At 42.6% G+C, this 20,197-nt stretch overlaps 2 long non-coding RNA genes across 3 annotated transcripts in view; both read right to left on the reverse strand.

The window, feature by feature from the left end:
• LOC128079864 (uncharacterized) overlaps positions 1–20,197 on the reverse strand; it is a 187,280-nt gene that overhangs the window by 44,519 nt on the left and 122,564 nt on the right. The gene's annotated exons all lie outside the window — the stretch shown is intronic.
• LOC128079863 (uncharacterized) overlaps positions 1–20,197 on the reverse strand; it is a 41,577-nt gene that overhangs the window by 21,073 nt on the left and 307 nt on the right. The gene's annotated exons all lie outside the window — the stretch shown is intronic.

Here is a 20,197-nt window from a genome sequence, read left to right on the forward strand (position 1 = left end):
CAATTGCCATTTGTCATTAAGAATCATAAAATGTGAAATGTTGAGCAGGGCTTTAGAAAACTCCTCCAGCCTACTAAACTCCCTCCCTGCTACTTACTAAGATGTTAGCACATATCACACTTTTTTTTTATTGCATTGCACTTTACAAACCAACTTCCCGCAAGTTTTCCTTATGCATCTCCATGAGGAAAAGTGAACAAAGACAGGAATCACAAGGACCTGCAGAAACCTTATGGAAAATGAACAATAATAATAAAAAAAAAAAAAATGAGCAACTCGAAGTTTAGCCAAGGAGCTCTTCAGGCATTTGTAACCGCAAGATCCCCAAATTATATACGAATATTAAAAGGGCAGGAAGTTGTTTATGTCCCAAACATATCCAAAACTATCTAGTTCCCACATTTTTGCTTGTCAGATTTGTTCCAGCTCCCAGGTGCTATGTAATGTGAGTAAAAACAAAGCACAGAGACTTTTAGTAGGGAAAAAAGGGCAGGAAGACAGACTGAGGGGAAAAAAAAATAGGAGGCAGATGCTTGTCAGCCGCCAGCAGCCAGGTTGAAAGACTGAATAAAAGGATGAAACTGGGTGAGATACACAAACCACAGTCTCGCTAGGCAAATGGCTTTTGCCAGTAGGCTGCAAAGCAAAGAAACAGCACAGGCACAAAGCAGAAAAATGGGGCTCCACTTACTAAACGAGAGCAAATCCTGCAGAGGAGAGCTGTTGCACTGGAGGGATGAAAAGTCATAGCAGTGAATGAAGAGCTGTGGCTAAAGCAGAAACTGCCCATTCAGCACACAAAACAGTTTCCCAAGTGCAGCGCAGGAGAAGTCCACGTGTAGCTACATGCACAGAGATACACAATAGCTTCTGAAATGTTTAAGAAAGCTCAGCTGCTTATCTACATATGCATTCACCCTTACAGTAGCAAACCAGTGCAGTGGTGGAGGCCCAGTTGTCAATCAGCAGTGAGAATAGCTGCTCCCAGAGCTGAAGCATCACAGGACATTTGCATGGTGACTGCATGGTGATTAATATACAGTGAGGTGGCAGGGCCAGGGTACCACATGAAAAGAGAACAGCCACACTGCAGGAAGAACTGGGGAAGGTATCCAGCCCTTCTGATGAGGAACTGCAGAGAGGCAGCTCAGGCCCTTTGTCTCTATGTTTTAGGAATAAGGCAAGGCACAAAGCAGAGAACAAAAACCCAGGGAACCCTGAGCACAGCTGGCAGGGCACAGCCCCTCCAGCAGCCATAGGTTTGTACAGCAGCCATAGAAGGCAGCTCATTGCTAGGGTTCTGCTACAACACCCCCTAACCCCAAGCCATAGGGTCCATTCCATTGAGATGCTCCAGCATCTGTCCCCAGCCACCTCACAGGCACAGAACCGCTGGGATTTCCATAACGCTGCTCTCTCAGAGCACTCAGACTGTCCCTGGAAGGATGTTCTCAAAGTGCCCTAACAGCCCTTCCTTGCAGAGACGGCAAGCATTGAAAATGGATGTCCGATTTCCACCCCGCATCCAAATACTGCTGACAATACAGCTCACCTCTGGCAGCTAACATCGCCGTTGCATTCACGTCTTCCCTCTGGCCTATTAATATATACAGGCACTTGTGCTCATTGGCATGGTGACTGTGCTTATGTCAGTCATGCTTCTTTGTATTCTCCCTGCTTAGCCACTCGCTGTTGTGCAAAGGATGTGTGCATCAGGCTCAACACCTGCTAGAAATCTGAGCTCTCTGTGCCTTCCCTCTCTTCCCTATGCTCTGTCCTCATGCAAAGGATTCTGTATTCTTTTCCCAATCTGATTCTCAATTTTATTACTTTTCCTACTCTTATTTTCCTGCTATCCAGCTTTCCTGATATTTCTTCCTTTGTTACGTTTGCCATATTGCTCAAATTTTGTTGCTTTTAAACTGCAGCCACTTAGAGCCACATTAATGGATAAAAAAAAAAAAAAGACCACAAAACCCACAACCTAGCTTCCATTCACTTTCCACTACCTTCTCTTGCACCCCAGAAAACAATAAAATCAAAAAGGCAATAGTCTGCAAAAGCAAAAAGTGAAAGATTAGCACACTGAAATTTTCTTACAGCCTGACTAGCAAACATAACAAATCCTGAAGGCAAGTACATAGGACAGTGGTCACACTCAGAGCCAAAGAAGTCCCCACACTAACAGGGGTTCTTGTTGCCACTGCCCAGGCGCCAGGCACCCTGCCCCCTCCCAGGTCTTTGTTCCCAGTAGTTCCCTGTGCAGGGAGCAGCAGGCACGCAGCAGCACAATAAGCCATGTCAGAGCAATCCTAATGGAAAAACTGACCCAGCTATGACCAAACTTGACCACGATGGACACCTACATTCAGCTGTGTGTGTCTCTAACCATGCTCTAGAACTAATTACACCAGGATCTTCAATTCCAAGGTAGCCAGAATTCACTAAACTGTTTTCAGTAAAAGGATTTTGGCAAAGCTCTGTCAGAGCTTAAATGCTCTGCAGAGAGATGATGGATTTGGGCAGTGTTAAAGCTGAGAAGGCTTCTGGGGTTCAGGGCAGACCCTCTGGTTGCTTAGAGGAAGGCTCTAATTGAAACCTGCACACTCTTGCCGTGCAGATGTTTTTATATGAAATAACCTCATGAAAATGTTTGAAAAATGGGTTAGCTGCAGTAGGAATCAAAACACTTTCCCAAGCCTTACCACTTATTTTGCCCCTTGAAATTTGTTCCCTTTTTCCTGCATTCACGGAGATGCTTAAACAAGACAGAGTTGCCAGTATGTTTCTATACAGTATACAGCATTATAATAGTTATTATCGCCAATGTTTAAACATCTTATTAATTCTGAAAGCAAAGTTTGCCCAGCTCTGCAGGATTCTCCCTTGCATCACACCAACACAGAGCCTCCAGCAGTACCCACACCAAGCTCCCCACGCATTGCCCCCAAGCAGCCCAGAGCCACAAATCACCACCCAGGGCTCGACAGGAACCTCCAGGCAGCCGCTCTGCAGCCCTCCCATCAGCTGCAGGAGAGCTGCACACAGCCACCCCTGCCCCCACCACTCATCGTTTCCTCTTTTCTCAAAGATTTTTCCTCTCCACTTGCTTGCTACGTTATTTCCCGGAGGAGCGTTGCTGGATTGACTGGGCTTTAATTGCTCAGCCCAGCCAGGCTCAGAGTGGAATTTCACCTTTGCTTCTTCCTCTTGTTCTCTGGAGCTTCCACAGTTCTTGTGGATTTCTGAGAAATATCCATTAGTGATTCATCACATTTGTCCCTTTGTTCCCACGGGGCACGCACAGTGTGGGCCAGATGATTTGCATTTATCCACATTGCCTCTTCTCTGCAATCTTCCGAAGGTCGGTGCTACTCTCCAGTTGCCCCTCATTGTGAGAGGAGCTTATTGCTGTGATTACTTGACCCGTCACTTCCACCTCATTTCACAATGGGCACATGCCCTGCAGCATTGGTGTCCTCACTGATGCACCCTTACACTCCATTCTGGTTGTCCACAAGGGCTTCAGCGAACGTTGCCGCTTTCCACCTATCCACACCACATTTTTGCTTTTCTCTGTGTGCTGCTCCACTGACAAAAAGGGTCCTTTACATTCTTGTTCTTAAATGCCATCTTTCACATGTCTACAACAGGGAGAAATGCACTACCACATGAATCTCTGGCACAGGGCTGTCAGGCAAACAGCTCAGGTGAATGAGGAGCACCTTCATTATCACAAGCTCTGATGCAAGCCTCAGCAACACCTGCCATAAGATGCCATACCCTTCACTATCAATCATTCCTCAGGCTCCTCCCAACAATGCTGAGTTGGAGGCAGAGGCTCAGCCACGAGCAGCTAGGTGCTCATGCTGGAATGTGGCTCAGTTGCTTCGTTCTGCCTCCCTCCTGCCCTCCTACAATCAATAACACTGCCTAGGGGCCTAAAACCTGGGCCAGATCTCCTTGCGTTTCTCTGCAAGTACACAGCAGCACGTAAGTTTCACAATGGTCTCAAACAACACAGCCTCTGGTTGGATGCAAATCTTGCAACATAACAGCAGCGATTTTCTCAAAGGGGATGAGTTTCAATGAACCTCTGCAAAGAAAGCAAACCTCCCATTGTCAGCTTTTGCTTCTCCTCTCTGTTTTTGGTGATGCTTTCTGCACCCAACCTACCTCCTACCAAGGCAAGAGCATTAGGGTTGCACAGGAGGACTCAGGGACTGCAGCTGGATAACCAAGCCCTGGCATTGTCACATAAGGCTGCATCTGTTACTTACGTTCAGTGGAGCAGGGAAAATAGCCAGCAAAGATAAGGAGAAAATAGGAAAGAAAGGCATTAGCATGAAAGCAAAATTCAGCTGAATATCCGCCAGAAAGCAAGAAATAGAGGCCTTGGCCTGCATAGCCTCGGCTGATGAGCTTGCACAAAGGGCCTCAGTGTGCAGCAGGTATTCCAGCTCTGTCGTTGTGCAGATAATTAAAAACAATAATGAAAGAGAGGTTTTTATGCCTGCGCTCTGCTCACTGCCACAGCTCCCGAGCTGCAGAAGCTGAGTGGTCCCTCTGCAGCAACATTTGCATTATTGCTAATCTGTAATTGGGATCCCCACTTAGCTCTATGATTCTCTCTGACCATTTTCAGACCTTTACCATTCAAGTCAAGAGGCTCCTTCCTCCAGAAATTATATTAAGATTTGAAAGCACGCTTCCTAATTTGTTTTAACAGGCTGCCATGATTTCTGCTCATATCTACACAAGTGCATTGTTTTCTGAGCACACAACTCAAAAATACAACAAGCATACATATAGTTTCCTCTAAAATCAGACACACAGGAATTTAAGAGTGTCTGTATTTTAAATCTGTCACAGTAATGTGAAATAATCACAGGTCTTGTTCCTCTCTCAGATAGTAAAGGCTAAATTCACATACGAATCTGAAGTATCTCAGAGTAAGCATAGCCTCCTTTTACTAAAGTTTTATCTTCTTGTAACTTTCTGATCACTGTGTTTCCTGCCATGTAACTTCACAACCCCTCATCATGGAAATCATCCCATGTTAGACTCCTTCAGATTTAGTTAGAAAAGAGAATTAGGTTCAGTGATGATGTGGTAAGGTATAAATTCTGCACTGAGGCAAAGGGCTGGGAGTCTGTGGGTGGCTGCCCAGGAATTTAAATGAAAAGGAATCCCAACCCTTTTAGCACCATCAGGTAGAGGCTGAGGAATCAGGAAGCACACACTGCCTCAGCCCTCACACATTCCAATTCATCTCTCAGTTTGGACATTCAGTAAGTCTTTCATAGATCTGTCCCTTCCAAACTTCAGGAAGCAATTGGAAACAGTGAGAGACGTTCTTTCTTAGGGAGATAATTTTAGAGTTAAACAAAAGTGTACAGCTATATAGTAAACAAAGCCAGCTATACTTAGCTGAGGACATACTCAGATCTCTAAAACACATGGCACGTGAAGCCCAGTGACACATAACTTCATTTTTACTCAGTTACATGGGAAGCTTGAAAACCAGAGTTGCTAGGTGGCTGTGGGTTTCACCAAGCACTGGCTGCGTATGCTCTGGAAGAATCAAGGCATTTCTTCTGCTGTCTTCTAGATGGAGGTCCAAAGGTTAGAAATTTCTTGCAATGTTTGCAGATGATATAAAAAGATGTGAAAAGAACATTGACCAAAATCATCTCAACATTTATATAGTTCCTAAATGTAGTACAGAGTCTCTGCCAGAATAATCAGTTTTCTCTATGTGCAAAAATCAGTCTGGAGATAAACAGGTACAGCTTCAGAGCTACCAGAGGGGCAAATCCCAAGACATGTTGGGGCCCATAAATCTAGTCAGAACAGAAATCCCACACATTTCACATTTTCTCCAGCCTTATTGAATAGGCCCCTCCCTGTGCTCTCATGCTTAATGAGAAAGATGGACCACAGTCTCTCAGCCTACTGCCTCGTGAAAATTCTTGCCACAATATTTTTGAAATTGAGAAACTTCTAATCCATTTAACATGCTGGAACCTTCCTCCACTGGGCAACTGAAAGCTGTAACCACCTAACGATTATTCAGCAACATCTGCAAAATAAGTTTGATGTTTTCAGGCTGTTTTCTGGACATTTTGACATTGACATGGACAGATGTCAATATCATAAACAATGCCATGGTTGGCATTAATTGGTCTCGTCTCATTAAACAACCATAGAATCACCAATGTTGGAAAAAAAAAACCTGTAAGATCATCCAGTCCAACAGTCTGCAAAACAGAAAAAAACCTCCAGTAGCTACATTAAATTTCTCTCTTGCCTATTCAAGTAGGGTTGCCACCCCCATATCACACTCTTAACCCAGTGATTCCTGTACCTTAGAAAAACAGAATTCATCAAAGTAAAAGTTTGGGATTTTGCAGCACTGCAGACCCCACAGAGAAGAAACAGACATAATATCTCATTCTAAATCATGTTTCCCCTCAGAAAATATTTCTTCTTGCAAAAAAGCATTGCCATGGCATTGTGCAAAGCTGTATAAGCAGTTGTAATTTTTGTCCTACTTTCTGATCCTTGCAGCTCACGGCCAGGTTGCCGAATTGTTTCGTTGTCAAGGGCAGGTTTAAAAATTTTATGCAGCTGCATGGCGTATGATGTAAGTTCTCATGCACCTGACAGCACCTGACAGCTCACGCATGAACAGCTCAGGCGTGGCAGGGGGATTCACTGTTGAATTTAAAGGCAAATAAGAGGAGCTTTCTATGAGGATACAACAAAGTGAGCTCAGTTTTGCTATCAGGAATTCGGTAATACTTCAGATCACATATTAGACCATTCCTGTGCTAGTTACTGTGTTCCTTGGTCATTCTGCACTGGCCTCTTATAATCTTTTTTCCTCTCATGTCATTTGCTAAAGCACCACCACTGCACTGAACTGTGATTTCACTTAAAACCCTATAAGGTTTTAAGTCTGCAGTGGATATGACACTGCGGGGTATGTCAGGAGTCCCACAGAACTGACATTTTCTATCAGTAAAACAACTCACATAAGCTTTAAACCCATTCAGTGGAAGCGAGCAGTTAGAAGGTGCCAATAGCTGCACGAAGTCACAGTGTGCCACATAAACAGAAGACTGAAACACAAATAACCATCTACTACCCAGGATTTCCTGGACCACATCAGTCCAAAGGGAGGCTGTAAGAAGGAAGGGAACAGACCCTTTAGCAGGGTCTGCTGTGACAGGACAAGGGAAAATGGTTTCACGTTAAAAGAGGAGAGATTCAGCTTGGACACAAGGAAGAAAGAAGTTCTACACTGAGGGCCGTGAAACAGGTTGCCCAGAGAGGCATTGGATGCCCAAAATCATCTGATTTTCCTGAAGACAGTCAAGGTCAGGCTGGAGGGGTTCAGAGCACCTGATGGGGCTGTAGATGCCCCTGTTCATCAGACCAGGTGGTTTTTAAGGGTCCCTTCCAACTCAAGTGATTCTATTAGTCTGTGCCTAAAGCTGCACACAACAGTGTGAGCTCACATTAGACATGTAAGCAGCATCCTGACTATTGCTTTCACTGGATGCACTCACATTGAATGCCCACATCTAAAAATCACAGCCTTAATTTGGGAATTCCTGGTAAGTTTTCCATAGGCGGGGTTCAAATTGTTTTCTACATACCAGTGGCTTCAGTGTGAATTAAATACGAATTTCCAGGAGGAAGATAAGGGCCACAGTCATTTCTCTCTTTTCCTAGTCTCCATTTCATTTATTCCACACCAGCAGTTATAAAAAGTAGTCTGAGGGCTGCAGTGCTATTTGGCAATGAGTAATAGGGAGTTAGAATTCGTTAATACGGACAGCCACAAAATAAGTAAACTGATAGATTCTGGAGGAAAACGATGAGGGAGAAAGAGGGACCTCTGCCTAGCTCAGACAGACTGCTACCACCAGCTCCCAACCAGCAACTAGTCCACATTGCTCTGTTCCCAGTTCGTTTTTCCAGGGAGACGTTCCAAGGCAAGCCTCCAAGGGACACAATTACTCCTCCCAAAAGATATGTGAAAAAATATTAGAAAAACTGAAGGCTGATTGAGAAGGAAGAATTTAAAAGGCTGTCAATTTTCTTCCTATAGCAAAGTGGGACCTAGCTTGTCACCTGTGCTTCTTTTGAGACTCTCCTAGCTTCCAGTTGAATGCTTTTTTTTTTTATTTTTTATTTTTTTTAAATCCCTCTTTGGTCTAATCAGTTACTAAGAGGTAAAGACACATTCACATCACTCAGAAAAGGTAGTAATGCAAAGAATTTCCAATTACTCTTTAATTAAAAAATTAATTAATTAACAAAGTGTATTTATAGAATAATTATATAATTTCACACACCATCGATCATATTTTAAACAAATTCATTTAATTAAGTTGACATGTACACTGCATTCCCCCATAGAGTTATTTCTCAGAACCAGTGCATATCTAACTTTAAGGAGATTTAGACTACAGAGGGAAACTCACAATGGCCCACAGTGGTATTTGGAGCAGAATGAAGCCACTTCATACTTTTAAGTAAGTTTAATACTAGTGGCTGTAACCCTGAAGGCTGAAGTCCCACTATCTACATAAAAGGCACTGGGAAAGCAAGAATGGCACGAGCCTTCTTGCTACCAATATCCCTCATCCTGACCTAGAGGGGCTGACTTTAATAAACAGTTAATCATTATCCTCTTCACCAAGCCTGCTAAGCAGCTTAAGAAGCTTGGCATTTCTGTGGTAGAACTGAGCTAAGGCTACCGAATGATTTTTCGCAGCCTGCTGAGCACCACCACATGCACACAGCACACTGAGGCGGTGCACAAAGAGCCCAGACTACATTTGGCAGCCTTCTTGGAGCCATCAGCTTTCTCTGCCTTCTGTACTCCTGGGCTGGCTGGCAGCCCTGATCCATGGAAGCATTGCTGTGGCTTTCCTACCTGCACAGGCTGGTCAGGCACTGTTCCATAGCCTCACACATCCTTACTGCTTTTCGGGGTTAACTCGGGATGATCTAACATGATGAGGATGATCTACCATCTGTTCACAGCTAGGGACTCTGATCATAGAATCATTAAGGTTGGAAAGACCAATAAGATCATCCAGTCCAGCCACCAGCTCATGCCTGTGACCATTCTAGACAAAGCCACTCAGTGCAACGTCTTGAACACCTTCACAGGGATGACAACTGTGCCACCTCTCCAGGCAGCTCCCTCCACCACCTCACCACTGTTTTGAAGTTCTTCCTGATGTCCGACCTGAACCTTCCCTGGCACAACTGGAAGCTGTTCCCTCTTGTCCTATTGCTAAAAGATGCCCATTACCATCTATTTCTAAGGCAAGGATTCCAAATTATCTAATACAGCTCTTAAGTCTTAAGCCTGCTACACGTTTCTGATTTCCCCTTCTTCTTTTGGTCTCCCATATGAAACTTGTATTGTAGCTCCAACATTTTGTGCTTTATCAGTACAATACTCCTCACATTTCTGCAACAGCTGCTAACAGTTTCATACTTCCTTCCTTGGATTATCAAACAACATCAGCTTGCCTATCAAGCAGTGTTGATAAAGTCATTTACTCATTGCTTAGATTCCTTTTTGGACACTCCATTCAGCTCCATAAAAAGGTGTTTGCTGAACTGCTTTTCTGGGGACATTTAGTGCTTTCCTAGTGCACCTGAGAGCCTTAGCTACTGTTTCACAATGATCCTACTCATAACCTTCTGCACTCCTTCCCACACAGATACCTCTCAGAACCTCAGCTGTTTGTAGGACTGTCTTATTTGCACTTTGCAGCAAATACTGCTTTGATGGTATGCAGCACCAGTTTCCCCTGCACGTCTGTTTGATGACAGCAGCCACATCTTGTCTCATGTTTAACACAAACCTCACAAAATTCACCAAGTTCTAATCTGTGTAGAGACGTTGACTTGAACTGATGTTACTGAAGTAACAGGAATTATACCCATAGGGATCTCGTCCCACTAATGTCACTGAAATGGGCTAGTCATGAAAGTGAATACCAGAAGTTGAAAAGAGAAAAATATAACATGCTCCTGGATGTTCACAGTCTCACGTTTCAAGCCTTTATGTTTCCTAACATCTTTAAAGTAACTCTTCACATCACTCAAGTCTGAAAATTCAGCCATTGCTTTTTTCACTCATTGTTTTTATTGAGCTTATCTGTAACGTAATGGAAGTTGTGATGAACTGAGGAAGGGAAGAAACACAACCCTCAGACTCCCCCAGTCAGCCCTACTCACTTATCCCAGTTCTGACTTTTCATGACATCAGTAGTCAGAATCAGGGAACTGGCTGAAAATTTCAAAAGTCTCTTAATACTGCAGGGATTCCTTAGCCTCGGCTCAGACACATAAATAACATCCTGAATCAAAATTGCTACTTATCACCATAGATGGTACAGAACTCATGTTCAATTTTAGCTTATAGAAAGCTGAGGAAAATTGAGTAACGAGATATCACGTATTAGAAGTATACAAGCATTTCATAAAAAAGGGAAAAGGTTTTCAAACCATCCACTAGGAAACAAGGTGAAGCTAACCCATAACTACAATCGTTCAGGTTGACTGAGCTAGCAAGGCTTGCACAAGCTCCATCAACTTTTCCTTCCACTGTCTCAGATATTTCTTATGTTTTAAAGAATGAAATGATTAGCTGACAATCTACTGTTAAAGCAGTAAGCTAAGCCTCCCACCATTCAGGTATCTTCTTGATTTCTAGAGATCTACACCAGCAAAGAAGGAAGAATAAGGCCAGGCTTCCTACATTTTTCTTTCTTGTAAGTTGCACCCTTAAAATCCACATTCAGATGCTCAAAGAAGCAGACTGAAATTCACCGAGCTCAGCATCCAGCAGTTCTTAATGAATTCTCTGCCCTTTTTACTTTTTTTTTTTTTTTTTAAAAAAAAAAAAAAAAAACATTCACAGTGAGCAGCTCATCATTCTGTCTCCCTGCACAAGACCCTTTCCTTCTTTCCAGGTAGGTTTCTGAGCATTTTGCCTACAACCAAACAGACCTTCCCAGCACAACTCTCAATCCCTCACAAAGCACAGCAGCACATCTTCTTGCTCTCACAGCCAACCTCTTTCTTCCATCTCTCCCTTATTCTTGCTGCCTCTGCCTGCTGATTGCCAGCCCGCTCTCGGACCTTCCACATAGCTTGTTATGACCAGACCAGCTTTTCACTCTGATACATCATCTCAGATTTGCAATTATCTTTTTTCCTTTACTTCCTATTTCAACCCCTTTATTTTCATTCTGGCTTTTGAATGTTGACGCTTCCCATCTTTCCTGCCTTTTCATTGTTTTCCCTCCCTGCTTCCCCTGGAAGCCCTTAATCACACCTGCTTGTCCTCCCTGAATCACATCTCTCTATCTGGTTACAGTTCTGCAGGCAGCATTTACGAGCAGCGATCTCTAGTGATGTCCTACAGGAATATGGTTTGGCACACTGTCTGGACTATTCAAGCCCTACTGCACCCCTGAGTGCCACAAAAAGCTCTACGCCGAGAGGCAGAACAGAAAAGAAATGCTTTACAGCCACTTTCTCGTATGCTATTTTTTTCCTCTCAGAATCCAAGGAAGATTTAGAACGTGGGGAGGAAAGATTTACAAACAACAATCAGGCAGGTAAATATTCTGCAATTTAGTTGCAGTCAAGGGAATATAGAAAGAGTGTATTTAAGGAAGAACAAGCCAGAATCCCCAGTGCTTATAACTCACCTAGCAATTTCAAGTTCTTCTGGCGCGTCACCTAGTTACCTCTGTACTATTAATACCATAACCTGAACCCACTTAGTCTTCTTTAGAACTCGCATACAAAACAGCTTGCTCTGGGATGACAAGGTGAGTGCCTGCCAAGAGATGCTTGGCATTAGGGTGCTGGCATTATGAGGTCCCACCACCAAGTCCAAGCTGCAAGAGAATGTAAAAATGAATAAACAGCCACAGGCTGCTCTCAGCTATTTTTTCTTTGCTGGTTGATTTCAGAAGAACACTAGTGTTACTCAGGAAAACAACATATTTTTATACTGATCATACCTACATAAGAGATGGGCATGGCATTACCATCCTGCAGTGCAGATTCCCAAGTATACTCAGAGAGAGAAATTACTTTGGGACCAGCATGGATGAACCCACATGGTCAAGCTGCATCCTCAAGGCCCAGAATCGTGCCCAAGATCCTCCCTCCCTGCTACGCTCCTGATAAGACAATTCGACAAGGAGCGAACACACTTCCCCTGGAACTCAAAATATCTGCATTACTCTGCCAACAGGCCTCCACTACCTACTCTTGTGGTAGCATGCACATCCCTCTCTCATCTCCTCACTCTTCCAGTAGTGAGAGAAGTCCTGACTTAGAAAGGAAACAAACATTTATTTCTAAGGACCGAGACACATCGCTTATCTTATGTAGCTTAGTAAAGTGGCCAACAGAAAAGCATGAAGATCAGTGACCAAAAAGCTACATTTGTACAGAAAATACGGAAATTTTGGCTCTCAACTGAAGCCTGTTAGAAGACTGAAACCATTTACTGCCACTCAGACTGAAGCTTCAAGGTGTGCTTGCACTGCTGTGCAGTACTTCAAGTTACACAGGGGCACAGCCAACCACTGAGCTGGAGAAGGCCCTCAACAACTTACTGACACATCCAAGCCATCCTCTTATTCCTAGTTACACTCCTTGAAACCCCTATAAAATTTACCTGGAGCACAAAGAGGAGTTGTTTTTTGCTGAAAGTAGCAACTCCATTGTTACAGCAGCCAAGGACACTACCTCTAACTTCCACATAAAGCTGAAGAGCCAGTATAGACTTTGTTTTGTTGTTGTTTTTTTCCTCCTGGTGACAACACAAGCCTTTGGAACAAAGCTCAAAGGGAGGGGAAAAAAAAAAAAAAAAAAAATGTCCTGTCTCTACAATTAATGGATTTTATGCTGGGTTTTTATCCTAAAGTCACGGTTAACAAGAACACAAACGTGCCAAAACCTGATATTTTAATTAAACACTCTACATTTCTTACTGCTTTTTCTTACTGGCTTTGTTTGCTTTTTTGTGTGTGTATTTCTCTAAGGTAGCAAAGCTAGCAAACCTGCATACTTTTCAAGACACCCCTCTGCAATATGTAATTGAAACTCCTTGAAATATTTAGACAGTTCTAGGAGGGAATGTTCTGCAACAATAAATTACTGTAGTGCCACGGTAGCAACATTGGTGGCATGGCAGAAAGGGCAGAGTCATTTTTAAATTTATTCCTAGCTACTTATAATTTTGTGTATATGCTGAAATTTTTTAGCATTAATGCCTAATTGTACCTTTGGGATGCTTTTTCTTCTTCCTTCCAGTTCCTAATTGAATTCAGTATTATAACTGAAAAGCATTTTTTTCTAAAACTCTCAATTTGTCATGCCTGGAACTGAAGAGTTTTGTTTGTTTGTTTTGCTGTTTTAAAAGAAAAGAAGTTTGAAAAAAACTCAGTTGGGTGACAGTATATGCATACAGTTCAGGTCTTGTGCCCCAGCCCGCCAACTTTTCCAGGCTGAACCTAGCACACGTCCCCATTAGGCAAGGACACGCACACACACCCAGCCAAGTGCAGAGATGCTCTCACAGAGCTCTGCTTCTGCTCTGAACCAAACACCTCACAGCAGGCAGCCACCATTTACAAGGTATTTAATTCACAAGGCAAGACCTCTAGCATTCTTTTTCACTCTGTTTCTGAGAACAGGCCAGTACGTAGCTGTACAGAGCTTACGTTTTCACTATTATTTCTTACGTTTAAGATTGATGAGATAAGTCTTAAATATACAGCGTGAAAAGTAACTGCTTATCTCCTATTTCTGTATCCTGGAAGATCAAATCACTTTTTTTCCCAGATAGCTTAAAATCCAAGTCATGTGGGCCCAGATTTTAAGGTATTTAGGTGCTCAACTCCCATGCAGACTTAATGGGGTATTCAAATACGAGAGGCCTTCAGAGCACTTAAAAGTCTATTCTGTGCTTTCACCACTTCAATTGTTTTTCAACATTTACCTTTCGTTTAGCTCATTCCAGACTTTTATTACTTTTGTTTATAGGTCTTCCCAGGGCTTCCTAGGATGTCCAAGATTTACTTCCTCTCTTTTCTGCAGTCTGCTTCTATGCATTTTACAGAATTACTGGGCAGAACACTGCCCTTTACGGGGGATAATGCCAGCAGCACTGACATTGCAATATACTGTAAAAGCAAAGCTATGCTTTGCATTTTGGGTGAACCACAGTATTGTGTGAAAGATTCTTTGAACACATATTCACAGCAGTGAAAGCTGTTGAACCATTACTTTCCAGTGAAGAGGAGTAAAACAAGGGATAAAGGTATCAAAATAGAAAACTGTGTCAAATTAATAAAACAGGTTGGTTTGATTAAAGGATATAAGAAACGCCTGGAAAACTAAGTGGCTGAACAGATATCAAGCAATTTTTTTTTTAACCAAAGCTTTTTAATACATCTTAAGAAACAAAGATGCTATAAAGTAGTATCAGATACACGTATACAAATATATATCTACACATACATACACACACACCTAACAGTGCTTGCAGAGAAGTCTTACTTTAGCACAGGCAATAGTAGTTGAAGCTATGAAGGGAACATGGTAAAACAAACCCATCCTTCTCTAAGAAGAAAAAAGACAGAAAGATATCCTCTCTAATCTGTTAGAATCCTTTGTGGCTGTCAGCAAGAGCAAGGAGAGAAAAACCAAATGACATATATTATTCGGACTTTCAAAGGGTGTTTAACAAATTCCCCTCCAGAATGTCATTGCCAGAAACGAAGAGGCACAGTGTGGGAGGCATGGCGAATCTCAGATCTGAAGGTGATAAAGCAGAAAGGCACCCTGCACACAAAGGCATTGGCTCTAGCTTTGCTGCTCATTCACCTAATGCTACCAGGTAAGCTACCCAGCTGGCCAGACCCCCATCCATTTGCTCACCCACCCATCAGGTCCTTGTGGGGTGCCTGGAGCCATGCTGAGGAGGTGACCTCCAAAGAATGCCCACAGAGGAATCTGCGATGAACACAGTGAAATACAAAGCCTGAATTTCCAATTGACACAGTGGGTTTCATGCTATTTGGAAATACTTTCTAAAAAAAGAGTACTAAAGAGTAGAAAAAAATTGAAAAAATGCTCTGTATTCCAGTTGCAACGTGCTATCTGGATAAAAGTGCATACCTGTGTTTCACATACTCCCTTCTCCCCACCCCCACTGCCCCAGGTTAAAGTAACATCAGAAGACTATACATTAGTATGTGTTCTGTCTCAGTTAAACCATGGCACTTTTCAGTGCACTTAACAGTACCCATAACAACAATAATCCAGGATATTTTAATTACAACATTCTTCAGGACTACTGATCATTTATTGCGACCAGATGAAGAACACAGGAAAAGATTCATTGAGATATGTGCTCCAATCTATTCCGAGGAAAAGGTTGATTTACATCAGTATTTCTGATGCCACAAAATCCCTATTAGACAGAGAATGGAAAAGGATACCCTAAAAAGTATGGCGTCTGTGCCTGCTATTACCCTTAGAGAAACCCTCATGTTGAGCAAATGACGAGGGACACGTGGAAGTTGGAAGACGTGCTCATTCTGGTTAAAAAGAGCTGACAGGGCCAAAAAGCAGTCCTGTTTTCTTATTATATTGACTAAGATTCTTGCAACCTTAAGCTACCACTCCCAGCATTAACTCAAGGGTGCACATACTGGAAAAATGTATTTTTATTGTGAATAAATTACAGAACTGAACCACAATTGAAGATGTGTGAACAGCAGCACGGATTAGAACGTATATTTAAAGGTGAGGGAAAAACTGGCAAGGAGAAAATGAGAAACTGATCAAGACAACATCAAAGGGTAAGTTACACCAATTACAAAAATAAATGATCTGCTCATTTAAAAGGATAGGCAGGTGAGTCTTTCTCCGGACCCTTGTTACTGGCATCTGCTCTAGACATTAAATCCAGCACTTTCCTTTGGCAACGCAAGGTCTTACAGAATCACAGAATATCTTAAGTTGGAACAGACCCTTAAGGATCACCGAGTTCAACTTCCGAAGCAAAAGGTTATGGGACACTCTGGAATGGGAAAGGACAACAAATCATTGTGCTGTAATACAGAAGACCATGCTGTGCCTTGCAATGGGTTCAAAAGATCACAACTTAAAGGCAGCAACATTTCCTTTCCCTGAATAAGGGCTGCAGGTAGAGATTCACATCCACTTTAGTACACTACTTCACTCATAACACTGCTAGGAGCAAACCTACCAGAGAAACAGAGAGCCTTAACAAGGTAGTCAAAGTGATCCACGGGAATGATGAACATCCCTGAATTTTTCTTTTGGGAATTACCTGCATTTCGAAGAACTTCAGATTTTAGATGACAAGCTCGATTTACACCAATCTTGGGGTCACTGACAGCCAGGAGACGCAGCCATGTTTCTGCAGCTCCAATGTCATGTCCCCTAGCCACTGAGCTGTTAAGTGCAATCTGAAATTCCCAGGCAGTGATTGTCCTAGCAAAATTTGACAGTCATCACGGCAGAGTACATGCAGATAGGGCTCAAGCATTTAGAAAACAAGAACAAACAAACCTAAAGAAGTAGTCCAATGTTTCCTCATGCCTTGCTTCACAAACGTTAAAATCTCTTTAAGAGTATAAGATAGGATGCTTCACAATATGAGTTGAGACTTTGAAGTCCAGAATATCACTTTCTTACACATGAATCCATAGTGAGAAATCTCTGAGGAGGAAGAGGCATACTCCATGAATCTCAGTAAAAGGCCTTTCAAAGCCACCTGAAACCAGAGCTTCCCACTCTCTTCCAAGTTAATTACTTACCCTCCTAGAAAAAAAGCAGCAGAAAAAATTGCTTACACATGACCTGACAGAGCAAGCAACATAGGAATGAAAAAGGAAATCAGAGCTCAGAGAGCACTTTTGCTAAGAGGCTGTGCAAAGGTGGTGGGGAGAGACATAGGTAGTGCTTTTACTGTTGTAGGCACAGAGGGATCCCGATTTCCCAACTGGACCTCAGGACATCAATACAAGAAAGATAAGGAATAGACAGATACTAGTTTCCATTTCAAAAACAGTTCAGTCACCTTAATCTGATTGGACCACGTTAAGGAAAGCACGCATCATCTAACTCTCCTCTGCACGCTCTTTTGCATTCAGCTTATTCTCTGCTTCACTTTCCAAGTTTTCTATTGCTTATTCAGTTACTGAATCTTCCCCTCCCGACTACAAGTAAACATAGCTTTACGTTTAAATTCCTATTCTCAATTGGTTTTGTATTTCAGCAAGGTACATGTCAGCCTGGAAACAAAACAAGTGGCCATTGCATGGAACACATCCCACACACTGAGTAATTTACAGGAATTTGAAGAGAAAAAGCTATTTATGAGGAGAGAGCAGAGGAAGGGAAATAAATAAGAAAGGGAGGTGAGAAGACTCCTTTCTGTTTCCCTTTGCTGTCAAAACTGAAAAACAAGTGCCAAAACCCTTGCCCCATGCTCGCATTGGCAGTAATTGCATCCACGCACACACACCTCTGCAGTGGGCAGACTGTTGTCCCTCCAGAAATGCCACCAAGGGCAAGTGCGCCCTTCCTGTGCTGTCTGGCAGGGCTTCATCTCACTTAGTACAGGCTGGGGTTTCCTTACTTGGTCTTATATTCTGCCCTGCCTCCAACCTCCCTGGTTCTGATTCCCTTTTTCATTTTCAGTCATCTCCCATTTTCAGTTTGTCCCACTAAGACAGTGGAAATGGAGAAATATCACCCAACAGGAAACAGAGCCTGGTTCTCCTCCACATAAGCGCAAGCAGCAGCTTCCAGTCCTTTGATAGTTGTCAATTTTGAGTAATCCTGGTGGGTCCATTTAAATCCTTGTTAAGGGCTCCCTAATTCATTAAATATAAATCCAGCAGTTATTTGACTGCGTAATTATTAGGGATAATTTGCAATTAAGCGATTGGCCTGTGATGAAGGGACAGATAATTCATCGGCCTGCTTTGGCATTTTCACATGGGGTGGGGGTTAATTAAGCAAATCCAGTCAGCTAAATGTCTCTCTTCCCACTGTATTTTCTCCCACCTTTAAATGCAAACCAGACCTCATGCAGCTATGCAGGCCATGGGAGTCTAAGCCTATTAAAGAAATCTTTTAATGGCTGTAAAACTACCACTAATTGAAATAAAGATATTTTCACACTATTTTTGCATTGTGAAAATCGATCTAAAATAATTCTTAACACAATACATGACAAACTGCACAAACTGCTCTGCCTGACAAGAGCAGCATTTAATTTGCACTAATTAGTCTAAGGTGGGGGCAGTGTGAAATTCATTAATTCTGTGGCTTCTGCATTATGAGCTGCATGTTTACATTTCCAAACTCTCAGGTTCTCTGCAACTCAATCTCCAGACTAAGGGGAAGAACATTTGAGGCTAACAGGAATTCCACACCTCTTTGGATGCACTCAGACTTTGATTCTTGAGTCTGCGATTTGTTTTCTGCTTGCCTCAAAGCCTGTAGCTAGATTTTACACTGTGTGGTCCCTTCCTTTCTCCTATTCTTGCTCTCAGCTCCTATCTGACAAAAATATTCATCTGGGTGGCTTGGGTCACTGGGGGACAAACATGAACAGAGCAGCAGGTGAAGTCATTCAAGAAGCAATTTCCAAACTACTTTATGTTCTATAAAAAAATGTAATAAATCCTCCGTATCGACTAAATCTGAAGTTTTCATGATGCTGTTCCAATATTTGCTCCTATAATGATATCAGGAGATGTTCATTAAAGATCTAATCCAGAGCCCCACAAAAGTCAACAGACAGACTTTTACCGACTTCAGAAGGCATGAATATGCTAGCTTCTATTTGTGTTATAGAACACAACACTCCAAGAATCATAGTATTGGCAAAATTGTCTTGCGAAATAAATCACCTGAAGTGAACAGTGCAGAAAAGCACTATAAAACACAGATGAAGCAAAACATAAGATATCTGCAAACTAAGGTGTAATAATTATATTATATATAGTTACTGGACATACTGCCAGGGTTGAAGATGATCCACTGTTTCCAAAGCTGCAGGGTACACTTATAAGCCTAGAGCAATAATACACTGAGAATAAGGGGAAGCACAGCTGACAAAGTTACCACGAACTCCATTTATTCATTAACAGTAGTAACGGCTACTGAGGCAATGCCCATGCAAGAGACCATGCCACCTGCCTCTTGCACACAGGTGCCTACCAAACACCTCATTAGTCACAGAACGAAAGCAAAAAGACACACTGAAGTTCTCCTACCTCTTGCAAACCAAAAAAAAAGAGAAATTGAGATTAACTGCTTTCTGTAGCTGAGCAACAATGGACAAGTTACCCAAAAGCATGGAAGAGCAGCTCCTAGAACTGGCAGGAGAAGGACAGGCCAGAGCAGAAAGGCTCCCAAGTCCTTATGCTAACATTTACTGCTGGATATCCAGTGGAAAGCAGGAAGGTAGCACAGCCAGATAGGGGGCCAGAAATACATTAACAAAGGGGAGCAGTACAGGCACTAGAAGCCTGCTCAGGTGGTAATTCCAGGACTAACGAGAGAGAAGCCATTATCTGGAACCTTCCAGAAAATGGAAGTCTGCAGGAGCAGTTTCCTATGGGAGACTTTTAAGAGACAACAGAAGAGAACAGGGGTATTTTAATGGTATAAGTATGGTGAAAAATGATGTCCTCCACCATACCTGAAGGAGTGGGTGGAACAAGCCTGTTTGCTCCCTTTCAGGGAGATTAGCTAACCACAGGCTAACTGCAGTCCAGAACACAGCCACAGCAATAACCTAGCTGTGAACAACAAGGACAGACCAAATGTGCATTCATAGTCTCACTGTTATAGCAAGCATTTTGTTAAAATAAAGCCATAAGTTAAGCACACAAAAAAGCACATGTGAGCCCTCCATTTAGCAAGGTTTCCCAATTGGCTGTGCATCTCTTGTTAACTTATTTGTGTCCCTATGTTTCAGGACACAGCTGGGGCACACAGCATCATCAAGAAGTACTATTTGATAACGGGTGGCTTTTAGAAAGCAACAGATTACAGCATTTCCACGTACATAACATTTCCATAC

Source organism: Tympanuchus pallidicinctus, unplaced genomic scaffold (assembly GCF_026119805.1).
Source record: "Tympanuchus pallidicinctus isolate F22 unplaced genomic scaffold, pur_lepc_1.0 scaffold2, whole genome shotgun sequence".
NCBI classification, from domain to species: Eukaryota; Metazoa; Chordata; class Aves; order Galliformes; family Phasianidae; genus Tympanuchus; species Tympanuchus pallidicinctus.